We start from the raw sequence: 20,963 nt of genomic DNA, 5'->3' as shown, positions 1-20,963 counted from the left end.
GAACCATGGCCGCTGGGCCTGCGCGTCCGGAGCCTGTGCTCCGCAACGGGAGAGGCCACAACAGTGAGAGGCCCACATACTGCCAAAAAATAAAAATAAAATAAAATTCCACTCCTCTTTTCAGGCTGAAGGGCCTCGGAATCCACTCGCAAGCACCAAACTCGAGCCCATTTTGACTGTTTCATCTCACAAACTCTGGACTTAACCACCTCCATTCCAGCCTCTATGCTGTCATTCAGAACTTTTCAAAACCACAAGTCCAGCAGTGTCATTCCAGTGCTTAAAACTTTCCAGTGGCCATGGACTATTACTCAGCCTTTAAAAAAGAATGAAATAATGCCATTTGCAGCAACATGGATGGAGCTGGAGATGATCATACTAAGCGAAGCAAGTCAGAGAAAGACAAATACCATAGGATATCACTTATACGTAGAATCTAAAAAAAAATAACACACATGAACTTATTTACAAAACAGAAACAGACTCACAAGCACAGAAAACAAACTTTTGGTTACCAAAGCGGAAATGGAGGTTGGGGAGGGATAAATCAGGAGTATGGGATTAACAGACACAAACCGCTATACATAAAATAGACAAACAACAAGGATTTACTGTAGAGCACAGGGAACTATATTCAATATCTTGTAATAACCTATACTGGAAAAGAATGAAAAAGAATATATATACATATATAATATATAAGTGAATATATATATGCATATATATATAAGTGAATCACGTTTGCTGTACACCTGAAACTAGCAGAATACTGTAAATCAACTGTACTGCAATTAAAAAAAAAATCTTTCCAGTGGCAACCCATCACCTCCACAGTGCAGCCTAAACTCCTGCCACAAGATGGCTTAGAGCCCCAGGAGTGCACTGTCTTGTTTCAGACCTCCATTCTGCTCTCTCTGGCCAGAATGCCCATGGTCTACCAAGTGATCTCCTTTTAATCCTTTCAGATCCGGCTCAGACTTTGCCCCTGGAGTGAAGTTTTCCTGTCATCTCCACCACAATTCCTTGTACACACCTTTACCATAGCACCACCGGATTATAGTTACTTGTTGCTACCTTATTTGTTTATACTATACTGTAAGTGGCTTGTGACGGGAAATATTTTATTGGTATTTATTTAAACCTCAATACCGCATAACGTACTTTTCATACAGCAGATGCTCAGTAAACATTCACTGGCTGCGTAAATAAATATTTACCGTTACGGGTTGAATTTTGTTCCCCCCAAGCCCATATACTGAAGTCCTAACCCTCAGTACCTTATTTGGAAATAGGCACATTGCAGATGTAATTAGCTAAGATGAGGTCATGTCGGAATAGGGTGGCCCCTCATCCAATATGACTGGGGTCCTTTGAAAACAGAGAGATTTGGACACAGATGCACACACACAGAGCACCATGTGAAGATGAAGACAGAGATCGGGGTGATGCTTCTACGAACCGAGGAACATCAAAAATTGTTATCAAACCACCAGAAGCTGAGGAAAAGCCTGGAGCAGATTCTCCTTCACAGGACTCAGAACCAGCCCTGCTGACACCTTGATCTCAGACTTCCAGCCTCCAAAGCTGTGAGACAGTACATTTCTGTTGTTTAAGCCACTTGCTCTGTGGTCCCTTGTTATGTCAGCCCTAGAACACTTATACATTTACTAAGTGAATAAAGGAATAAAATTACTCAAAGCCGTTATTGCCGGAATATCTGCAACGCGTCTCGCGCGAGCTGTGCTAGGCAGCAAACACAATACGGTACTAGGTGGAATTCCTCCCACAAGCCGCACTGCATTCAGATCTGTCAGGACACGCTTCCTCCTCTCTCTATGAATATTCTGAACGGAAACATGTTTTTCCCGTGATTTTTCCCCACTTGATTTTTATTTCTGTTTAAAGAAAACTCTAAAGGCAGGAACTGTTACCAAAGACTAGACAGATGGTTACAACATTCAAGAGTCAAAAAGAGCTGGGGGCCATTTCCATTCAGCTGTGTCCCATCCTTCCTTAGTTTCTTTTGCCTCATCTTACCTCTCCGGAACCACCCTCTCTGCTCTGGCCACCTCTAGGTCATCATAGCTTTTCAGTGAATCTATGGAAACCATCTTTCCTGAAATGGAAAAAGAAAATACTAACATGCAAACATCATCTCCTGGTCAAATGCCAGTCACCTCCTTGTGTATTTCACTATTTCTCACTTGAAAACCCAGCACAGACACCATGAATCAGTGGAAGAAGCAGAAATATGTGAGAAAGACATTTCACTGACCTAAGTCACCAATTCCCAAGTAGTCCTGAATGAGTCACTGCCCTGGGACATGGGGGGAATGCGGCTAAAATTGTCAGAGGGAATTAACAGAACCAAGACCCACATGCTCAGGAAATATCCCCTCGGACATGGGTTTCTTATGGATTCTGCTTCCAGCTCCCTCACGTTCACTTCGCTCCAAATCTGGCTGGAAGCACACAGCTTTCATTAAAGATAACGTTGGCAAGAAAACCAGAGATTTTAATGTGAAATGATTCACAGTGAAAATATGACACTTTTGAAAAGCTCATTAATATTGTTAAACATTGATGGATTTGTTAGCTACTCCTACTGTTCCACTTAACAACAGCTCTTCATTTTTTCACTGAGTGCTGGTTGTTACAGAACAGGCTGGGACCATTTTCCTATTAAAAACAAAGCTAGAAATGTGCCCTGAGGATTTTATTGAAAATATATAATTTATTTTAATAATAAAAGAAACAAAGCATATCAGTTGGAGAAACGAGAACTCAAATTTAGACTAAAATAAGTGAGTTATAAGCACTGTTTTCAAATGCTCATAATTTTCATTTTAAGCCAGCATTCCCATTATTATAACTGCATGTACTTCTGAATAGCAGTATAACTGTATACAGACTTAAGAGGGAAACAACAGGCCATCATCCCAGCAATAAGCCAATAAAACCAGGAATTAACATTAAGTTTAACAAGATCATCAAATCCTAACCACTTAGAAATAAAGAAAATTAACTATGAGGTGAAAAGGAGATATTAAAGGTGTAATAACAGTTTAATTATAAAACAAAACAAAGGAGAACCCTAGATAAGATTCCTTAGAATGTGTTCGAAGCTGCTTTCAGAGGCAAATGCATAGTCTTAAGTATTTCCATTATTAAAGAAAAGGACTAAGCTCTCAAAGAATTTAGAAACCAAATGAAAATTATAGAAAAGAGTTGGAATAATTAAAACTAAAAGCATGATTGAATTAATTCAAACATTAAAACAAGATATTATTGATAAATACACACACACCCTCTCTTTGAAATGGACTAAGCTGTAGCATATGCAATAAATATAGGAAGAGGCGGCAGGAAAAAAAATGGAAAATGGGAAATGATACATACTGAAGACAGTCAAGATGTTAAGAGTTCTGTGGTTGGAATCCAAGGAAATGGGTTAAATCTTAAGTCAGTCACTTGCTAGTTATGAGACTCTGGGCATATTTACCTTCTTAAGACTAACTGATTCACTTTGTTATAAGGCAGAAACTAACACACCATTGTAAAGCAATTATACTCCAATAAAGATGTTAAAATTTTTAAAAAACATGCTGGAAAACACTAGAAAAAAAAGAAAGAAAGAAAATCAATTGGCCACAGAGGGTTGAATATATTTCTGGAATCTCAAAAAAAAAAAAAAAATACTATTGTCTCTATAAGTGAGAAATGGAAAATGTCTAAAATGGTAAGATAATAATAATTACCTTCTAAGGTTTTTGTGAAAGTCAATTAAGTACCTCACATTATCCAGTAACTAGTAAGCACCAGGCTACATTGTAAATCACTCCTAAGACTTCCATGACGTTAGTTTGTTTGATTCATAAAGCCCCACCATCCCTTCTTACATCTGCTCAGGATATCATCACTTAATGTGGTCCTATCAGGTCCACAGTGCAGGGTGACACTTGTGATTTCATCTTCAAAATAATGCAATTCATAGAAATAGGTGAAAGGTCAAATTCTTCCAGATCTGTGGTGGAACTGACATGGTTGTGTATGAGCTGGTGTAGGGGGCAGCTGACATGGAGTGATCTGACAAGGGTCAAAATGGCCTCCCCAAAATATGTCCATACAGCACAGTTTCATGCTACAAGAAGCCTCCTACTAAAAGGTAGAGAGGTAACCTAGTGAGAATCCGCCTTCATAAAGGCAGACAATGAAATGACGACAGCAAGACAATGTCTAGGAAGAGGACAATGATGAGCAAAGAACAGAATTTAGGAAACAAGAGTCAGGAGGGGAACAAATGGAGGTGAAAAGGGACCAACTGGACACATAGGAGAAAAAACAGATTACAGGCGTCCCTCGATATCTACGGGGATTGGCTCCAGGACCCTGTGGATACCAAAATCCAAGGATGCTGAAGTCTCTTATAAAATGACATAGTATTTGCACATAACCTATACGCATCCTCCTGTATACTTTAACTCATCTCTTGATTACTTTTTTAAAAAATTTATTTACTTTACTTATTTATTTTTGGCTGTGTTGGGTCTTTGTTGCTGCGTGCGGGCTTCCTCTAGCTGCGGCAAGTGGGGGCTACTCTTCCTTGCGGTGTGCGGGCTTCTCATTGCAGTGGCTTCTCATGCTGCAGAGCATGAGCTCTAGGCATGTGGGCTTCAGTAGTTGTGACATGCGGGCTCCAGTAGTTGTGAAATGCGGGCTCAGCGGTTGTGGCTTGAGGGCCCCAGAGCACAGGCTCAGTAGTTGCGGCGCACGGGCTTAGTTGTTCCGCGGCATGTGGGATCTTCCCGGACCAGGGATCGAACCTGTGTCCCCTGCATTGGCAGGCAGATTCTTAACCACTGCACCACCAGGGAAGTCCCTAGATTACTTTTAATACCTAATACAATGTAAGTGCTATGTCAATTCTTGTAAATACAGTGTAAATGCTATGTAAATAGTTGCAGGTGTGAGGTTTCTATAATTTCTTTTCCTGAATATTTTCTATACATGGTTGGTTAAATTCGAGGATGCAGAACCCACAGATATAGAGGGCCAAATGTAACATTCCAATAGTGTCTAAAAACTAACATTTCCTCTGTGCCAACTACTATGTCTAAGCAGGTTTTATGTGATGACTCATTCAGTGCTCACCACACATCTCCAAGGTGGGTGCTAATGTTCTCCTTCACTGAGGGGAATCCCACAGAATGAAGTCACTAGAGTGAGTTCACAGTCAAAGCTAGCATCTACAGCCAGGCAAAGGTCCACAGTCCTAAACCCCAATGCTCACTCCCCTCCCCTCACAGAGAAGTGTCCCAGGGACCAAAGGAGCTTCAAGGAGGAAGAGGTCATCATCAGTGTCAATCCTACAAAAAACTGTGGAGCCAGAAGCTCCTGGGCTTCCAAAATGCAGCTTCAGTGGAGGAACAGTGGCTAAAATCAGAGAGGAGATGACAATCCTTAGAAAGAAAAAGAAGGCAATGGGGGCAGTTGGCTTAAATAAAACTCTCTGTCCAAGGAACCAACAGCTAAAGAGACAAGAGTCCACAACATGGGATGTGGGAAGGGGAGGGAAGGAATGGATCTGTTGGGTCAAGTCTGAGAACAGGACAAACTAGGAAAGCAATAAGTAATAACCAGTGGGGAACTACGATGGAGAGAGAAAAGCAGAAAAGAAATAAATGTCAGTCAATATCTTTCCCATAAGTTCATGTCACTAAGAGTATCTTATCTGTTAACAAGTAAGGGTTCATCAATAACAAAAAACAAACACCCATATTTAAAAATGGGCAAGAGACTTGAATAGACATTTCTCCACAGAAGATATTCAGATGGCAAATAAACTCATGAAAAGATGCTCAACATCACTAACCATTAGAGAAATGCAAATCAAAACCACAACGAGGGGACTTCCCTGGTGGTCCAGTGGTTAAGACTCCACGCTTCCACTGCAGGGGGCGTGGGTTCCATCCCTGGTCAGGGAACTAAGATCCCACATGCAAAAAACACAACGAGATACTAGTGCACACCCACTGGGATGGCTATTACAAAAACACAACTTTTTAAAAATTAACCAGTGCTGGCAAGTATGCGAAGACATTGGAACCCAACCTGGGCACTGCTGGTGGAACTATAAAATGGCAGGGCACTGTAAAAAACAGTATGGCAATTCCTAAAGTAAGAAGCCCTAGACATACCATATGATCCAATAATTCTCCTTCTGAGTATAAACCCACAAGAAATGAAAGCAGGGACTTGAACAAATATTTGTACACCCACGTTCACAGCAGCATTATTCACAGTAGCCAAAAGTGGAAACAATCACAATAGCCAAAATGTGGAAACAATAGCCCATCGATGGATGAGTGGATAAACAAAATGTGGCATATTCATACAACGGAATAGTTGGAAGAACCTGAAGACATGATGCTATAAGTGAAACAAGCCAGTCACACGAGGACAAACCCTTACAAGAGGTCCCTGGTAGGGAGGGTGGGAGGGAGGGTGACACAAGAGGGAAGAGAGGGCTTCCCTGGTGGCGCAGTGGTTGAGAATCCGCCTGCCGATGCAGGGGACACGGGTTCGTGCCCCGGTCCGGGAAGATCCCACATGCCGCGGAGTGGCTGGGCCCGTGAGCCATGGCCGCTGAGCCTGTGCGTCCGGAGCCTGTGCTCCGCAACGGGAGAGGCCACAACAGTGAGAGGCCCGCGTATCGCAAAAAAAAAAAAAAAAAAAAAAAAAAAAAGAGGGAAGAGATATGGGAACATATGTATATGTATAACTGATTCACTTTGTTGTAAAGGAGAAACTAACACACTATTGTAAAACAGTTATACTCAAATAAAGATGTTAAAAAAAAAAAAATATCAGAACAGGCTGAATTTAAAAAAAAAAAAAAAAAAAAAAAGAGGTCCCTGGGATGGTCCAACCCATAGAGACAGAAGGTAGAATGGTAGTCGTTAAGGGCTGGGGGCTCCGGGGAGAAATGACTGATAACGGGTACAGGATTTCCTTTTGGGATGGTGAAAATGTTCTGCAACTAGATAGTAGGGATGGTTGCAAACCACTGTGGATGTACTAGATATCGTGCAATTTGTGGCTAACGTGGTCAATTTAATTTACGTATATTTCACACAGATTTATAAAAAAGAGTTTGGGGGTCAATGAATTGTAAACTCTGTGCAAAAAAATATATGATGTGGATATTATGCGCCAATAAAAGTATTAAATAAAAAAAGGAAAAGGAAAGAATCCAGGGCTGAAGGGAAGCCAAGATGAGACCGAGTGGGAACATGGAGTCCTTTCCGTCAGTGTGGGGGAGGTTTGCACACACTGTGCCCCACGGTGCCCACGTATGCGCCCACACATACATCAAGCGGACTGTGTGTGTGTGTTGGGGGCAGAGGGCTGAGGGTGGGAGAGAGGCGGAACTGCAAGTTGAGGAACGACTGGATGAAACAAAAGTAAACAGGCTTCTTTAACGCAGGACTTTGGGGAAACTTTACAAAGACCATGTGCGGAGGGAACCTCAAGAGAAGATTCTCAGGCAGAGCTGCCCAGACTTCTGTGATCTTCGAACAGTGTGTGAAACATACCCCACAGACTAATGAAGATTCATCGAACAAACAGAACAGACTGACTGCGTGGGGTAACAGCCCAGATGGGGTGCGGCAGCAAGACAGCAGAAGCCATCAGCCCCGTGAATCTGAATAACCAACCCCATGCAAAACGCCTTTCTAACCTCAGAAGTCTTCTTCTCTAACCATTCAAATCTCCCACATGGTGGCAGGCATCGTAGGTTTTCATTAGCCTGAAAAAGCCCCTCCATTTTACCTGACGGAAAAACAAGTACGAACTGCAGGTGATCCAAGAAGGAGTTTCAATTAGACAAGCGTGAGGAGCGTGTTAGAAGTCAGCAAAACCAGAACCAGGAAAGGTGGGCATGCGATACCGGATGTAAGTGCTACGGCCTAAGTCTAAAATGGGACGTGCAGATCTGTCAAAGAGTAATGCGGGGGAAATTGCGTATTTTGCATGCAGTTTAGTTACCTTTCTTAGAAGCGATGTTCTCGCATGGGAAGCAACTGGTAAACTGACTCTCAAGAGAAGAAGCAAAAACAAGATATACAAGAGAATGTGTATAGGGAGAAAAACTTCCATTTGGGGATAATGAATCTTACTTGCACTTTTTTGGGGGGTAAACTGATTAGTTATTAACTAGCAAAGAGGGAAATTGGGCATTTTGTCATTGAGAAAGCCAAATAAGGGTACCCCAAAAAATCCAGTTTCAGTTCCTTATGGGTTCTCCAGAAAACTTTGAGAGTTCACTGTGGAGCATTCGTGACAGGTTGTATCTATGGCATGTTGACCACCATTCTTCCATCTACACCTACACCTTAATAAGGCCATCTCTCTACCATTTATTTGCCTCATTCAAATTTCTCAGTTCCTTAATTCATGTCCAATTATAGTGGGTACCCTGTTTCTTTCTAAAGATTCCAATCACCTGGGCATGGTGCCAGACCTTATACAAAATAGGGGGATATTGAACACCCACTCTGACTGAAACCTAATGGGGCCCTGTGGGACTCCCGGGCACGGAGGCCTTTTCTGTCCCATGTTTCTTGTAGGCAAGACTCCAGTCTCCATGGCCTTCCCTGAGTTCCAAAGGGCAGATTCGAACAGTTGCTAATCAAGGAAGGAACAGCCAAGAAACCACCTGAAGCAAGATTAAAGGGATCAGAGATGCTCATCAAGATTAGGAGACCCTGCACACACCCTCATCTTGTCAGCAACCCGACCCTTGAACCGTTGCCATAGATCTCCTCGCCAAACTCCCCTGGGTTGGGACACATCGTTTTCGAGGGCAGGAGCCCACTGCGTCCCCCTTTGCCTCACAAAGCAAGAAAGCTATTTTGTTCCTGCTTCACCCAAAACTTTGTCTCTGAGATTCGAATCGGCACCGGTGTACAGAGAGGCTGAAATGAAACAATAAGTTCAAATGGGCCAAAATTATACAAGCAACACTCAAATGAAGGGACACAACTCCTTGAAAGTGATGGTCTAGGAAAAACACCAGAATTTTACATGTACAGGTGAATGGGCAGGTGAAAGTGGGAAAAGGTGAGGAACTGAAATTCATAAAAGTCTAACTTGCTGCACTTCCCAAGCTGGAGAAAAGTGAACAGAGGTGGTAAGTAGGAAACCTGAGGGAAGTGATCCTCTAGAGCAGCAGTCCCCAACCTTTCTGGCACCAGGGACCATTTTCATGGAAGACAATGTTTCCAAGGACCAGGGTGGGGGGAGGTGGTTTCGGGATGATTCCAGTGCATTATTTATTGTGCACTTTATTTCTATTATTATTACATCAGCTCCACCTCAGATCATCAGGTGTTAGATCCTGGAGGATGGGGACCCCTGCTCTAGAGTAAAATGAGGGTTAAACCTCCAGGCTTGCCTTCCCAGTTTCCATAGAGAAAGGTAGACCTGTACTGTGCTTTACATGCCGCGGAGCGACTAGGCCCGTGAGCCACAACTACTGAGCCTGCCCGTCCGGAGCCTGTGCTCCGCAACAAGAGAGGCCGCGACAGTGAGAGGCCCGCGCACCGCGATGAAGAGTGGCCCCCGCTCGCCACAACTAGAGAAAGCCCGCGCGCAGAAACGAGGACCCAACACAGCCATAAATGAATTAATTAATTAATTACTTTTTAAAAAACATACCAAAAGTAAATCCAAGGAGAATTAAAAACCTAAACATGAAAAAAAAACCAAGACTTAAAGACTATAAGAAGAAAATATATGAGGTTAATCTTTAATACCTTAAAGTGGGGGAAATTTTAAGACAGAAAAAACTGCACAAACTATAAATGAAAATTTGGCAAATTAAAAATGAAAAAATACTGGCCAACAAAATGTAAAAATATAAGCCATAGACTAGTAGTAGATACTTACAATGTGTATTACTGAAATGAAGGATTTGGAATTTCTAAAAAACACTTCTCCAGATCAATAAAAAAGACACCCCCCACATGAAAAATGAGCAAAAGACATAAACAGACCATTCACAGAAGAATAATTATATATTTTTTTCTTTTTTCATTAATATGTATACATATATATGAAAAGCTGCTTTACTAGAATCAGGCAAATGCACATTAAAACAGAGATACTATTTCATACCCATCATATTAACAAAAATTTTTAAGTCCATGATCCATCAATCCCACTCCTGGACATATATCCAGATAAAACTATAATTCAAAAAGATACATGCACCCCTATGTTCATAAAAGTCCAATAATTCTAAGTGTTGATGAGGCTACAGAGAAACAAATTGCATACTGAGTTATACGGTAGGTTATACAGTAGGTGGATGTATAAATTAGTACAACCACCTTGGAAAGCATTCTTCAGTATCTAGGAAAGATGGGGATAACATGCCCTTTTACCCAATTACTCTTTTCTAGAAATGTACTCTAAAGGAAGCTCACGTGTGTGCAAAAGGAGACACAAATGTACAAGAACACTGTTGTCATGTTGTGAATTTCCCAGAACTTGCCAAGCAGCTTTGAATAAAATGACAGGAAAACCAAATAGAGATTAAATCCACTGCTTGTAAAATCATAATTAGCCATGATTCCAGCTATACCTCTTCCTCGTTCATCTCCTTAGGTAACAGAAAAGCAGGTAAAACATGACGTCCAGGACACAAATCGAAGCTCGGAGAAGAAAACACATTTCACACAAGGACAGAAGCAATCAAGGACAAGTCACTCAAATTATACCTGAAGGTACAGCTGAACCTGCCCTTGTTAAATATACCTGACATAAAAAGAAATGGCAGGGCAAATATACATAACTACTATAACAGAGGAAAAGGGAGAAAGCAAAGTGCAAAAGCCAGTCTGGAAGGAAATATCCTCCCAGAAGTGGGTGAAAAGTTTTCAAACAGGTCCTGGTGATACTCAGTGAATACAAGAGAAGTATCTCCGGATGGCTATTTCTCCATCCCTGGTTCCATCTTTAGATGGAACAGTTTTTGCCTTGTGTCTGATTTGGAATATTTCATTAGGAACTGGTGTGATTAGTACTTCTAAACTGATTTTTAAATCTGTCTGTGTCATACCATGCACTTCAGGGTTTAAAAATGTTGACCACACCCTAAGCCACGACATAAAAGTTCTTGTGATAAATGATCTGTCACAAGAAATTAAGAACATAAAATCAGCAAAACAAGAAAGAAAACATGAGAGCACAAGGCTAAGAAATGAGATTAAAAAGGAAACCTGCAGAGTTCAGGAAACATCCTGAGTGCAAAATGCCTCTACAAAACTGATAAATAAATTAGAAATGGTAAGAAACAGCATGACAAAGCTGAAAACTTAAATAGTAACGCCCAGGAATGGCTTCAAATAATTACAGAGAGTCAGAAGTGAAATATAAGTCATAGGAACCAAAACTGAGACATCAAATTAAATACTGTGGCCCTGACATTAGTCATTTTATTCCAACAATTCTGCTGTTGCTTAAAACAGTTTGGGCAGGGCTTCCCTGGTGGCGCAGTGGTTGAGAGTCCGCCTGCTGATGCAGGAGACACGGGTTCGTGCCCTGGTCTGGGAAGATCCCACGTGCTGCGGAGCGGCTGGTTCCGTGAGCCATGGCCGCTGGGCCTGCGCGTCCGGAGCCTGTGCTCCGCAACGGGAGAGGCCACAACAGTGAGAGGCCCGCGTACCACAAAAAAAAAAAAAAAAAAACAACAGTTTGGGCACATTTTGGGTGCGGTTGCTTTTAAAACCAAGGTGCTTTTTTTAAAAAAAAATTCAATAAAAGAAAACCAGTTTTGTTACTTCATTTCCGTATTTCATTCTTGATCTGAAGCAATTTTATACAACATGGTTTTAAGTGCTTAGCACATAAAAGGCAAATAATAGTAATAGCTTTAAGTTCTGTGGTACATATTACATAATGGCACTCTTCTAAAACTTTATAGCCATGGAACCATTTAATCTCATAACCACCCCCAATGAAATAAATACCATTATGACCTCTGATTTCAATTGAGGAAACTGAGGCAGAGAGAAATTAAGTAACTTGCCCAAGGTGACAGAACAAGTACCTGACAGAGCTGGTATGTGAACCCAGGCATTTGGGTCCAGTGTCCAAACTCTTTATCCCTCCATGAATGCGTGAATAGATGGCCAGCTACTTCCTTCACCCAACTTGGTCTCACACAACTTCTGGCTCTTTTTCTTCTATTGAGGCTATGGGAAAACATTCAAAGTTAGATATAAAAATTCTCGTTGATGTGTTCTTTCAGGGCTTCCCTGGTGGTGCAGTGGTTGGGAGTCCGCCTGCCGATGCCGGGGACGCGGGTTCGTGCCCCGGTCCGGGAGGATCCCACGTGCCGCGGAGCGGCTGGGCCCGTGAGCCGTGGCCGCTGAGCCTGCGCGTCCGGAGCCTGTGCTCCGCAACGGGAGAGGCCACAACAGTGAGAGGCCCGCGTACCGCAAAAAAAAAAAAAAAAAAATTCTCGTTGACGTGTTCTTTCAAATGAGTCTCATTCCACCATATCCATATCTCGTAATTCTGGTTTTCAAGGAAGGCCACGTTCATTGTCAAAATCTCTACAGATCACCTCGCCCAACCCTTCACCTTGTCGCTTCAGACACAGGTTCACTCCCTTCGTAAACAAAGAAAAGTCTTGTCAAAACCCACAGGAGACCAGCCACAAAAACCTCAAAGGAGCCCGGTCCTGAGGCCAAGGGCAAAGGAGAAAAGTCTGGAATTAGGAGGGCTGGAAGTAGCCCCTACCCACTCAAGGGGCTCTCCTGGGGGTACGCAGGAGTTGTAGAGGAGGTCAGCAGAGCACCAGAGCCAAGCTGAGTTTCACAGCCATTGGAACCAGGACCCAGGATGAGGATCTAGTTCTGGCAGAAGATCAAGTAAAAATTTGATCAGAAGCTGGCTCAAATAGACAAGCATCCTGAGAAGGCAAAGGACTCCCCTGGGACACCAGTGCCTGGCTCGGAGCCCAAGTCCAAGTCCATGTCCAGGCACGAGGCGATGGAGACCCTGACACCCTTCCAGAATTGGTCTGAACTGACCTGAGTCTGCGCTTGTCTTCTGCCTGCAGCTGGGCAGGCAGGACTGAGGAAGGAGGGCTGCGTGCTGGTTCCCTGATGAAAGGATGAACTTTGTCACCCACGCAAGGAAGCCTGTCCGGGCATGTAGCCTCTCATAACACCAGACATTAATCATGGTCCTGGTTTATTCAAAACACCTACTTAGAAATCATACAGAAGAAAGGGTGCCAGTGTCTGGAAGAATCTTCCCAAAGACAGCACTGTCCTTTTCAATTTTTTGAGGTGACAACTTAGTGGACTATCTTTACACTCCGAGTTGCATATGCAAGAGTTAAATGTCAGTGGACCTCATATTGAAATCCTCTCTGCACATATCAGAGCTAATTATTTTTTAAGTTTACCTAACAAAGGAACTAGATAAGATGAACTCACTTGAAAAGAGAAAGAAAACATGAAAGGACAGAGAAAACAGGTCTTAATAGATGTTCAACCATTCCTTAAAAGGAAGATATACGTAGATAGATAGATAGATAGATAGATAGATAGATAGATAGATAGGGGTTTTTATTTACTATGTTAAAAAAATTATTTCTCTTGTAATAAAAAAAAAGAACTTATTTCTCTTCTAACTGGAATCTGTACATTTTGAGCCCCTTGACTGACTTTGCCTATCGCCCACCCCACCTCCACCCCTCAATTCCCCACCCCCGGCCTCTGGTAACCACCAATCTGATCTCTATGAGCTCAGTTTTTTGTTTTGTTTCGTTTTAGATTCCACATATTAGTGAGATCATATGGTATTTTCTTTGTCTGACTTCCTTCACCAAAAGGAAGATATTAAATGCTCTCTTTGAAACAATTTGCCTATTACTTGTAGCTGTTTTAAGAGGAAACACCATAAAAGATGGCCATCTGCCAGACGACACAACTTGCCAGATGACACAACTTAACTGAAATATTTTAGTACATGTAAGGATGGACAGGATCAGCATGCAATTTAGCCACAAATGTGGCTCTAGGGGTTTGCTGTCTATAAGACACTCTACACAGCCGCCATGTCCCACCCCCCAGCGCTCACTGGAATAGGACACTTCCCCAGATCTCTATCTTCATTAAATTCTACTCCTCCATTTCAAGAAGCGGGGGCAGAAATAGTAAATGAGGGAGACAAGGGGATGGGAGGTGATATTAATATTTACAAAGGGTAAAAATGTAACAAAGATTTTTTTTTTAAGTTTGTCATGCTAATACAAAGGAAGAGTGAAAAATAACTTCACAATATCTGATTACTACTGATTTGGAAAGGGTTTTGGAAGCTGTATTTATCCCCAACAACTCAGAAACCTAAACAAACCAACAAAAAAGTGAAACAGAAACAGGATTTTTTTTAAAGTTAGATGCAATGTTTACCACACATACACACACACACACACACACACGACCGGCACAGATATTGCAAAAATGTTGATTATAAAATTGTGAGGCATCTCACCACACTTAGAAATGATCTAAAGAGACTCCCTTTCTCATCTCTTCCACAAAGTCAAAACCCCACTGGCACTTGCTGAAAAGATGTCTTTTCGTCATATTGTCTGTCAGCCCCTGCACAACGCCCACGCTCTGCAGGAGCTGTCTGTGCAGAGTGCTAAGGAGCTGACTTTTTTTTTTTTTTTAGATCAGTTATTCATTTTAATTGTGAGACATTTCTATCCAATGTTAATTCCCTAATCTTTTGTTTGCACTGTGTCCACCCAATAACCCAACTTCCTGGGTGTGTGATGTGAGCAGGGATAACGCTTCAGAAACACACTGTTATCAACAGCAAGAAATAAACAAATCATCCAATTTAAAAATGGGCAAAAGATGTGAACATTTTTTCCAAAGAAGACATATGGCCAACAGGTATGTGAAAACATGCTCAACATCAGTAATCATCAGGGACTCATCCGGGAAATGCAAATCAAAACCACAGCGAGAGCTCACCTCGCACCTGTTAGGTTGTCTATTATCAACAGAACAAGAGATAACAAATGCTGGCGAGGATGTGGAGGAAAAATGAGCCCCTGTGTCCTGTTCATGGGAATATAAATAGGTGCAGCCACTATGGAAAAGAGTATGTAGGTTCCTCAAGAAATCAGAACTACCACAGGATCCAGCAATCCCATCTCCGAGTATAAAACCTAAAGGAAATGAAAACATCATCTCAGAGAGCTGTCTGTAGCTCCATGCTCACTGCGGCATTATTCACAATAGCCAAGGTACACAACCTAAGTGTGGACAGATGAACAGATAAAGAAAACGTGGGGGGACTTCCCTGGTGGTCCAGTGGTTAAGACTTTGCCTTCCAGTGCAGGGGGCGCAGGTTCCATCCACAGTGTGGGAGCTAATATCCCACATGCCTCGTGGCCAAAAAACCAAAACATAAAACAGAAGCAATATTATAACAAATTCAATAAAGACTTTAAAAATGGTCCACATCAAAAAAGAAAAGAAAATGTGATACACACATAGGAATGATGGAATGGAATGTTTTCAGCCTTAAAAAAGAAAAAATCCTGCCCTTTGTAACAACACGGATAACCCAGGAGGGCATTATGCTAAGTAAACCACCGGGAGAAAGACAAATGCTGCAATACTGCATGGTATCGCTTACACGGGAAGCTTAAATTTTTTTTTTTACGTGGAAATCATAGAGTAGAAGAGTGGTTGCCAGGCGCTAGAGCGTGAGGGAAACAGAGCTCCTGCGGATCTACTGCATAGCAAGGTGTCTATAGCTGGTGACACTGTATCGGATAACTGAAATTTGCGAAGCGCTTAGAACATAAACGCTCTCAACAACAAAGGTAATTTTTTAAATGAATTCTCTGTTGGACCAACTTTGATCAATCTAGTCTGCAACCACTGCCTTAACGTGCAAAGAAGAAAGAGAGAGATCAAGTCCAAGCCCGCCGTTTGTGGCCCTCGGAAGTACGCTGGCGGGCAAAACCGCCCGGCCCCGGCCGCCGCCCCCGGCTCCCCCGGCCCCGCCCGCGCTCCCCGCGCGCCCGCTCGGCCCCGCCGGCCCTCACCGTGCGCCCAGCACTCCCCGCGCGGAGCCGGTGCAGCCGCGGGAGCTCAGACCCGCATTGCGGCCGTCCGGGAAGGAGCTGGTCCAGGTCCAGCGCGGCTGTCCCCTCCGCTCTGCGTTTAGGAGGTGGGAGGAGCGGCGCGCCGTGCGCACGGGAAATCTGATAGGTGAGGAGGCGGCGGCGGCGGGGGGCGGGCGGGGACGCAGGGCGCTGCTGGGGGGGGCGGGGCGGCCCTCCCCCTCCCCTCTCCTCACCTCTCCTCCCTTCCCCTCTCCTCCCCTCCCCCCTCCCCTCCCCCTCCCCCCCCCAGTCCCCGCCGGCGCCCCGCGCGGGGCTCCGGGAAGTGGCAGGACCCCCGCGCCGAGCGCCAGGGGAGGCGGCAGGCACGGTCTGCCTTGTTCCTCTTTGGTCGCCCCCAGGGGAAGAGCATCTTTCACGGAGCACCAGACGTTCACGACGGTGGCGTTTGCTCCGATGCCCCTTAGGCCGGGGCTTTGCGTTTACCGCTCTGCCCTCGCAGGGGACGGTCGCGAAGTTAACTTCGAAAACGCTCTCCGTGCGGGGGAAAGCCCCGCGCTCCCGCACTTGCTACATCCCAGATGCCTCCAGAAAGAGGTCCCTCCCCCCCCCCCACTTTCAGAAAAGAGATGCTATTTTCCTAGCACACACCTCGGTTATGAGCAGAGTCAAGGTCAGACGACGGAATGGGGAGTTGGGGGGGCTCGTAAATCCTTAGGACGGCCGAGCGAAGCAGGCAGTTTCCCATGCCCGCTTCACAGGCGGGGAAGCAGGCGCGGGGAAGTTCAGGCGCGTGCAGCGGCTGAGGGGGTGCGCAGCGAGGTGGGTGAGAGGATGCCGGTGGGCCCCCGGCTCCCTGTGGCAGGGAGAAACTCGCTGGCTAGAGATTCATGCGCGAAAATATACATGTACGCTTGTTCAGAGCTGGGGGCACGTCATGGACCATCTCATTCAGGGGTTCTCAACCCTGGCCGCACGTTAAAATCGCCTGGGAAAGTTTTAAAATTCCCAAAGCTCGGGCCCTACCCCAGGCCAAAGGAACTGACTTCTTTTCCTTAATCTCATTTCTGCAGTAACGTCAGAACAATGCCAGGCCTTCTCTTGCCACGGTTAGCATGGGATCCTTCTTGCGCAAAGACGAAGTGAGCTCTTCTCGGGGGGGGGGGAGGACGAAGACCCCCCGATACTTGGTGAGCGACAGCGCCAGAGCGTGAAAGGTGCAGAACCGTTGCTGAGCTGGAGAGCAAGGAAGACGCCCCCCCCCGCCCCCGCCCCCGCCCCGGGATCCAGTGGGCGGAGCTGAGGGCGGCTGGCGAATGCCCCGTGAAGAGGCTGATCAGACAGGAGTCGGCGCTGGGAGCCGGGTGGCGCGATCGCCAGCCTCCCTCGGTTGGCGCAGCTCATTTCCTGGGGCAACCCAACGAGCCTCGCGGCTGAGCGCCGATGGTCCGGCACAGCCAGGCGGGTGCAGCTTCCACAGCCTTTAGGTGAGGCGGCCAGAGCCCAGGGGTGAGTGAGGTAATGCCTGGCCTCCCCAGGCACCCCTGTCCTCTCCCTCCCCCAAGCCCCTCCCCGAGTCCCGAGCTCTGCGTCTCGTGCCTCCTCCGTCCAGCGCTGGTACCGTGCCACGCCTGTCACCCCCACGCGCCTCAGCGCGCCGCAGCTCAGAGGGCTCTAGGCCTCGCTGCTGGTCTCCCGAGGGGCTGTGACACAGGGCAGATGTTTTTTAATCGAGGAGAGCAAGGAGGGTCCAAGACCTAGAGAAGCGGGGCTGGGGAGGGTGGGACTGAGGGGTGGAAGGCCAGTGTCCCCTGAGGCTGGGACGATGAAAAGCCATCCAGGCAGAGGGAAGGCTGAGACACGAATGTGCCTGCCCGTGGTTCAGTCCTACCGGGCGGTGACACGGGTCAGTGTGCACAAATCGCGTGGCTTTGGATGCACATGTCGGGACAATGAAAACGCCGTCTCCTGGAGCGGAGCTCACTGACGCTGGCTGGTGTTTGCTAAGCTCCGGGAGGAGGAGCCGGGCAGTGGCTGCGCTGTCCCCTTCACCGCGGGGTGGGTCTCACCCGTGAAGCCCGCACAGCGCTCCCCTTGAGGAAAGGATTTTGCAGAAGCAGAGGCAACTCTGCCCCGTGTCCCCCACCCCCACCCCACACCCTCTGTGCAGCAGGGGCTCGTGACTGCCAGTCGTAGGCTGCTGAGACCCAAAACAGGGGGTCCCAACCTCAGCACGATGGACATTCGGGATCAGGGCTGTGGGGACTGTCCTGTGTGTTGCAGGACGTCTCGCAGGAACCCTGGCCCCCCCCCCACTAGATGCCAGGCGCGCACGCGCACGCGCACACACTGTTGTCTCCAGACGTTGCCACGTGTCCCAGAGGGAGCGAAGTTGGAAGGGGACCCAGCGCCCCACAAATACTGCAGAACACGTTATTTATCAGTGATGGCCCCATGGAAAGGGGCCGTTTCTCAGGTTGGACGCCTTCACTACGGAACGGGGCCCCTGGCCGAAGTCCACTTCATCCGGTCACAGCAGCCTTCCTGTGCCCCTTGAACAGGCCGAGCTCATTCCATGGCCGGGCCCGGGCACCTCCTCTTCCCTCTGTCTGGAATGCTCCCCTGCCGAATATCCATGGGAAGGCCACCTCATCCCCAGCAGAGGCTCGGCCTGGCACGGAGTGGACGCCTAACAGTACTTGCTGGATAGACAAGTGAGAGGACAGACAGAGGGCAGAGATGTGCCCCAGGGCTGGAGGGCGTGGAGAAAGCTCCGCTTACGCCGTTGGCTTGGGTCCGGGGGTTATGGGAAGCAGGGGGCAGTCCTTTCCCCCCTTGGTGATCACAGCGGGTGGAGGTGGTACCTACTTCTCACTCATCTCAGACAGGGGACAGCTGCCACAAGCAGGAAGTCCTGCGCTTCCGATAAAGAACCCGGTGGAACCAGCGCCCTGGCTCACACGGTCCCGGGGACCCTCATGCAAGTTCAGAGAACCGACCAGAGTTTCTTTGAGGCCTGGAGAATGGTGCTCCTGGGGCATCCACTACACTAATTAGAGTGATTGTGCCGGGGAGGTGTTTCAGGCCAGCAGCAGTTTTCTGAAGCGTTAAGCGAAGCTCTCAGGGACCAAGGTGAAGGGTTATGGGAATTGATATCCCGAGCTCCGAGGAAGTGGCTGAAATGGGCTCGGGATCTGGTGTATGTGCCAGCTGTGTGAGGCCGCAGTGAGGAGGTCCTGCCCACAACCAGGGTGGCCCATGTCGTCCCACAAGGCTGTGGCCAGTCGCGCCCTACAGACTGGGATATTAGGGCAGCCTCTCGTTCTTATAAGTAGGTGGGACCCCACCTTCCCAGACAATGGAGGGATTCACACTCCGAGTGCGTCCAGAAAGGGCAGTCTACCCCGGTTTAAGGAGGGTTGGGTTAGGCAGGACGGCTGAGTTCCCATGACCCCGGCCACCTCCGAAAAGATAGAGCCCTTCAGCCCTTAGGCCACAGCCAGAGTGTAGTAAACAGTGTATAAACTCGCATCCGTAAGTTTTGTATTTTGTACTTTCAGGTAAGCATTTTGCTTGATTTGGGTATTTTTTCATCATAATGCAATTTTATGGCACATGAAAAACCCAAGGACTCAGAAAAAGACCCCGACTTTCAGCTGTTGGCATGGTTATTTGTACTTATTTGTCAGCACAATGCACATCATCCTCGCAGGGACATGCTCCCCTTGACATCTCCAGTGAGTGCTGGAGCATCTAAACCTAACCCGGAGAATTCCCTGGTGGTCCAGTGGCTAACCAAGCAGAACAAGTCCTAAGCTTTCACTGCCAAGAGCTCAGGTTCGACCCCTGGTAGGGGAACTAAGACCCCACAAGCCACACAGCGTGGCCAAAAAAATAATAAATATATAAATAAATAAATAAATAAATAAACCTAACTGGATTCTAAAGTCTAAAAATAAGTTTTCGCCTTGCATCTTTTTTCTTTAAAGCATTTTAGTTTTTTTTCTTTTTTTTTTTTTTAAATTTTTGGCTGCATCGGGTCTTCGTTGTTGCGTCTTCCGTTGCTGCGTGCAGGCTTTCTCTAGTTGTGGCGAGCGGGGGCCACTCTTAGTTGCTGTGGCTTCTCATTGCGGTGGCGTCTCTTCATGTGGAGCACGGGCTCTAGGCGCGTGGACTTCAGTAGTTGTGGCACGTGGGCTCAGTAGTTGTGGCTCGTGGGCTCTAGAGCGCAGGCTCAGTCATTGTGGCGCACGGGCTTAGTTGCTCCACGGCATGTGGGATCTTCCCAGACCAGGGCTCGAACCTGTGTCCCCTGCATTGGCAGGCGGATTCTTAACCACTGTGCCACCAGGGCAGTCCCACCTTACATCTTAAGGATAGAAGTTCCAAGCCAGGGAGGTGACAGAGAGGCGGGGCCGGTCATCCTGGTTCTGCAAGCTTCTGGCTCTGGATGTTGGGTCCTGCAGCTCCCTCATTTGAACAGTGGACATCAGGACGGAGTGTTATGTGGAAGAGAGCCACCAACCCTTATCTCAGCATTGCCTGCAGGAGCACTGGCCACCCTCTCAAGAAACCCATTCTTCAGAGGTATGCACCATCCTTGTCAGAGAAGCTATCTACCTTCTCTTTTTTGAGGTGTTGAGAAATCAACTCCACACTCAAAGATTCTTTTACGATTGAGGAGACATTCACGTGCCCTGAGCTCTGCTAACAGCTCCTAGAGAAACATTGAAGAGAGTCCCAGGGACCATTTGCAAGAGAGGACATTCATTTCAAGCATATAAACTCTGGAGCG

General features: G+C 46.2%; 1 protein-coding gene and 1 long non-coding RNA gene across 6 annotated transcripts in view; one reads left to right on the top strand and one right to left on the bottom strand.

The window, feature by feature from the left end:
- Positions 1 to 17,223, bottom strand: part of B3GALT5 (beta-1,3-galactosyltransferase 5) — a 47,658-nt gene extending 30,435 nt beyond the window's left edge. For 2 of the 5 annotated variants that reach the window (XM_067035136.1, XM_059065288.2), the window contains exon 1: positions 16,151 to 16,255. The gene's annotated coding sequence lies outside the window, so the exon portion shown is untranslated. Of the gene's footprint in view, positions 1 to 12,115; positions 12,261 to 16,150; positions 16,256 to 16,819 lie in introns of those variants that run through there. The other 3 variants (XM_067035134.1, XM_067035133.1, XM_067035135.1) reach the window with 3 other exon arrangements.
- Positions 16,178 to 20,963, top strand: part of LOC136794284 (uncharacterized) — a 37,103-nt gene continuing 32,317 nt past the window's right edge. Inside the window, exons 1-2 of the long non-coding RNA XR_010840863.1 lie at positions 16,178 to 16,316; positions 17,242 to 17,677. This is a non-coding gene — a long non-coding RNA (uncharacterized lncRNA). The remainder of the gene's footprint in view (positions 16,317 to 17,241; positions 17,678 to 20,963) is intronic.

Source organism: Kogia breviceps, chromosome 5 (genome assembly GCF_026419965.1).
Source record: "Kogia breviceps isolate mKogBre1 chromosome 5, mKogBre1 haplotype 1, whole genome shotgun sequence".
NCBI lineage: Eukaryota > Metazoa > Chordata > Mammalia > Artiodactyla > Physeteridae > Kogia > Kogia breviceps.
Note: the sequence above shows the minus strand (reverse complement) of the source record. Positions and strands in the feature narration are given on the sequence as shown.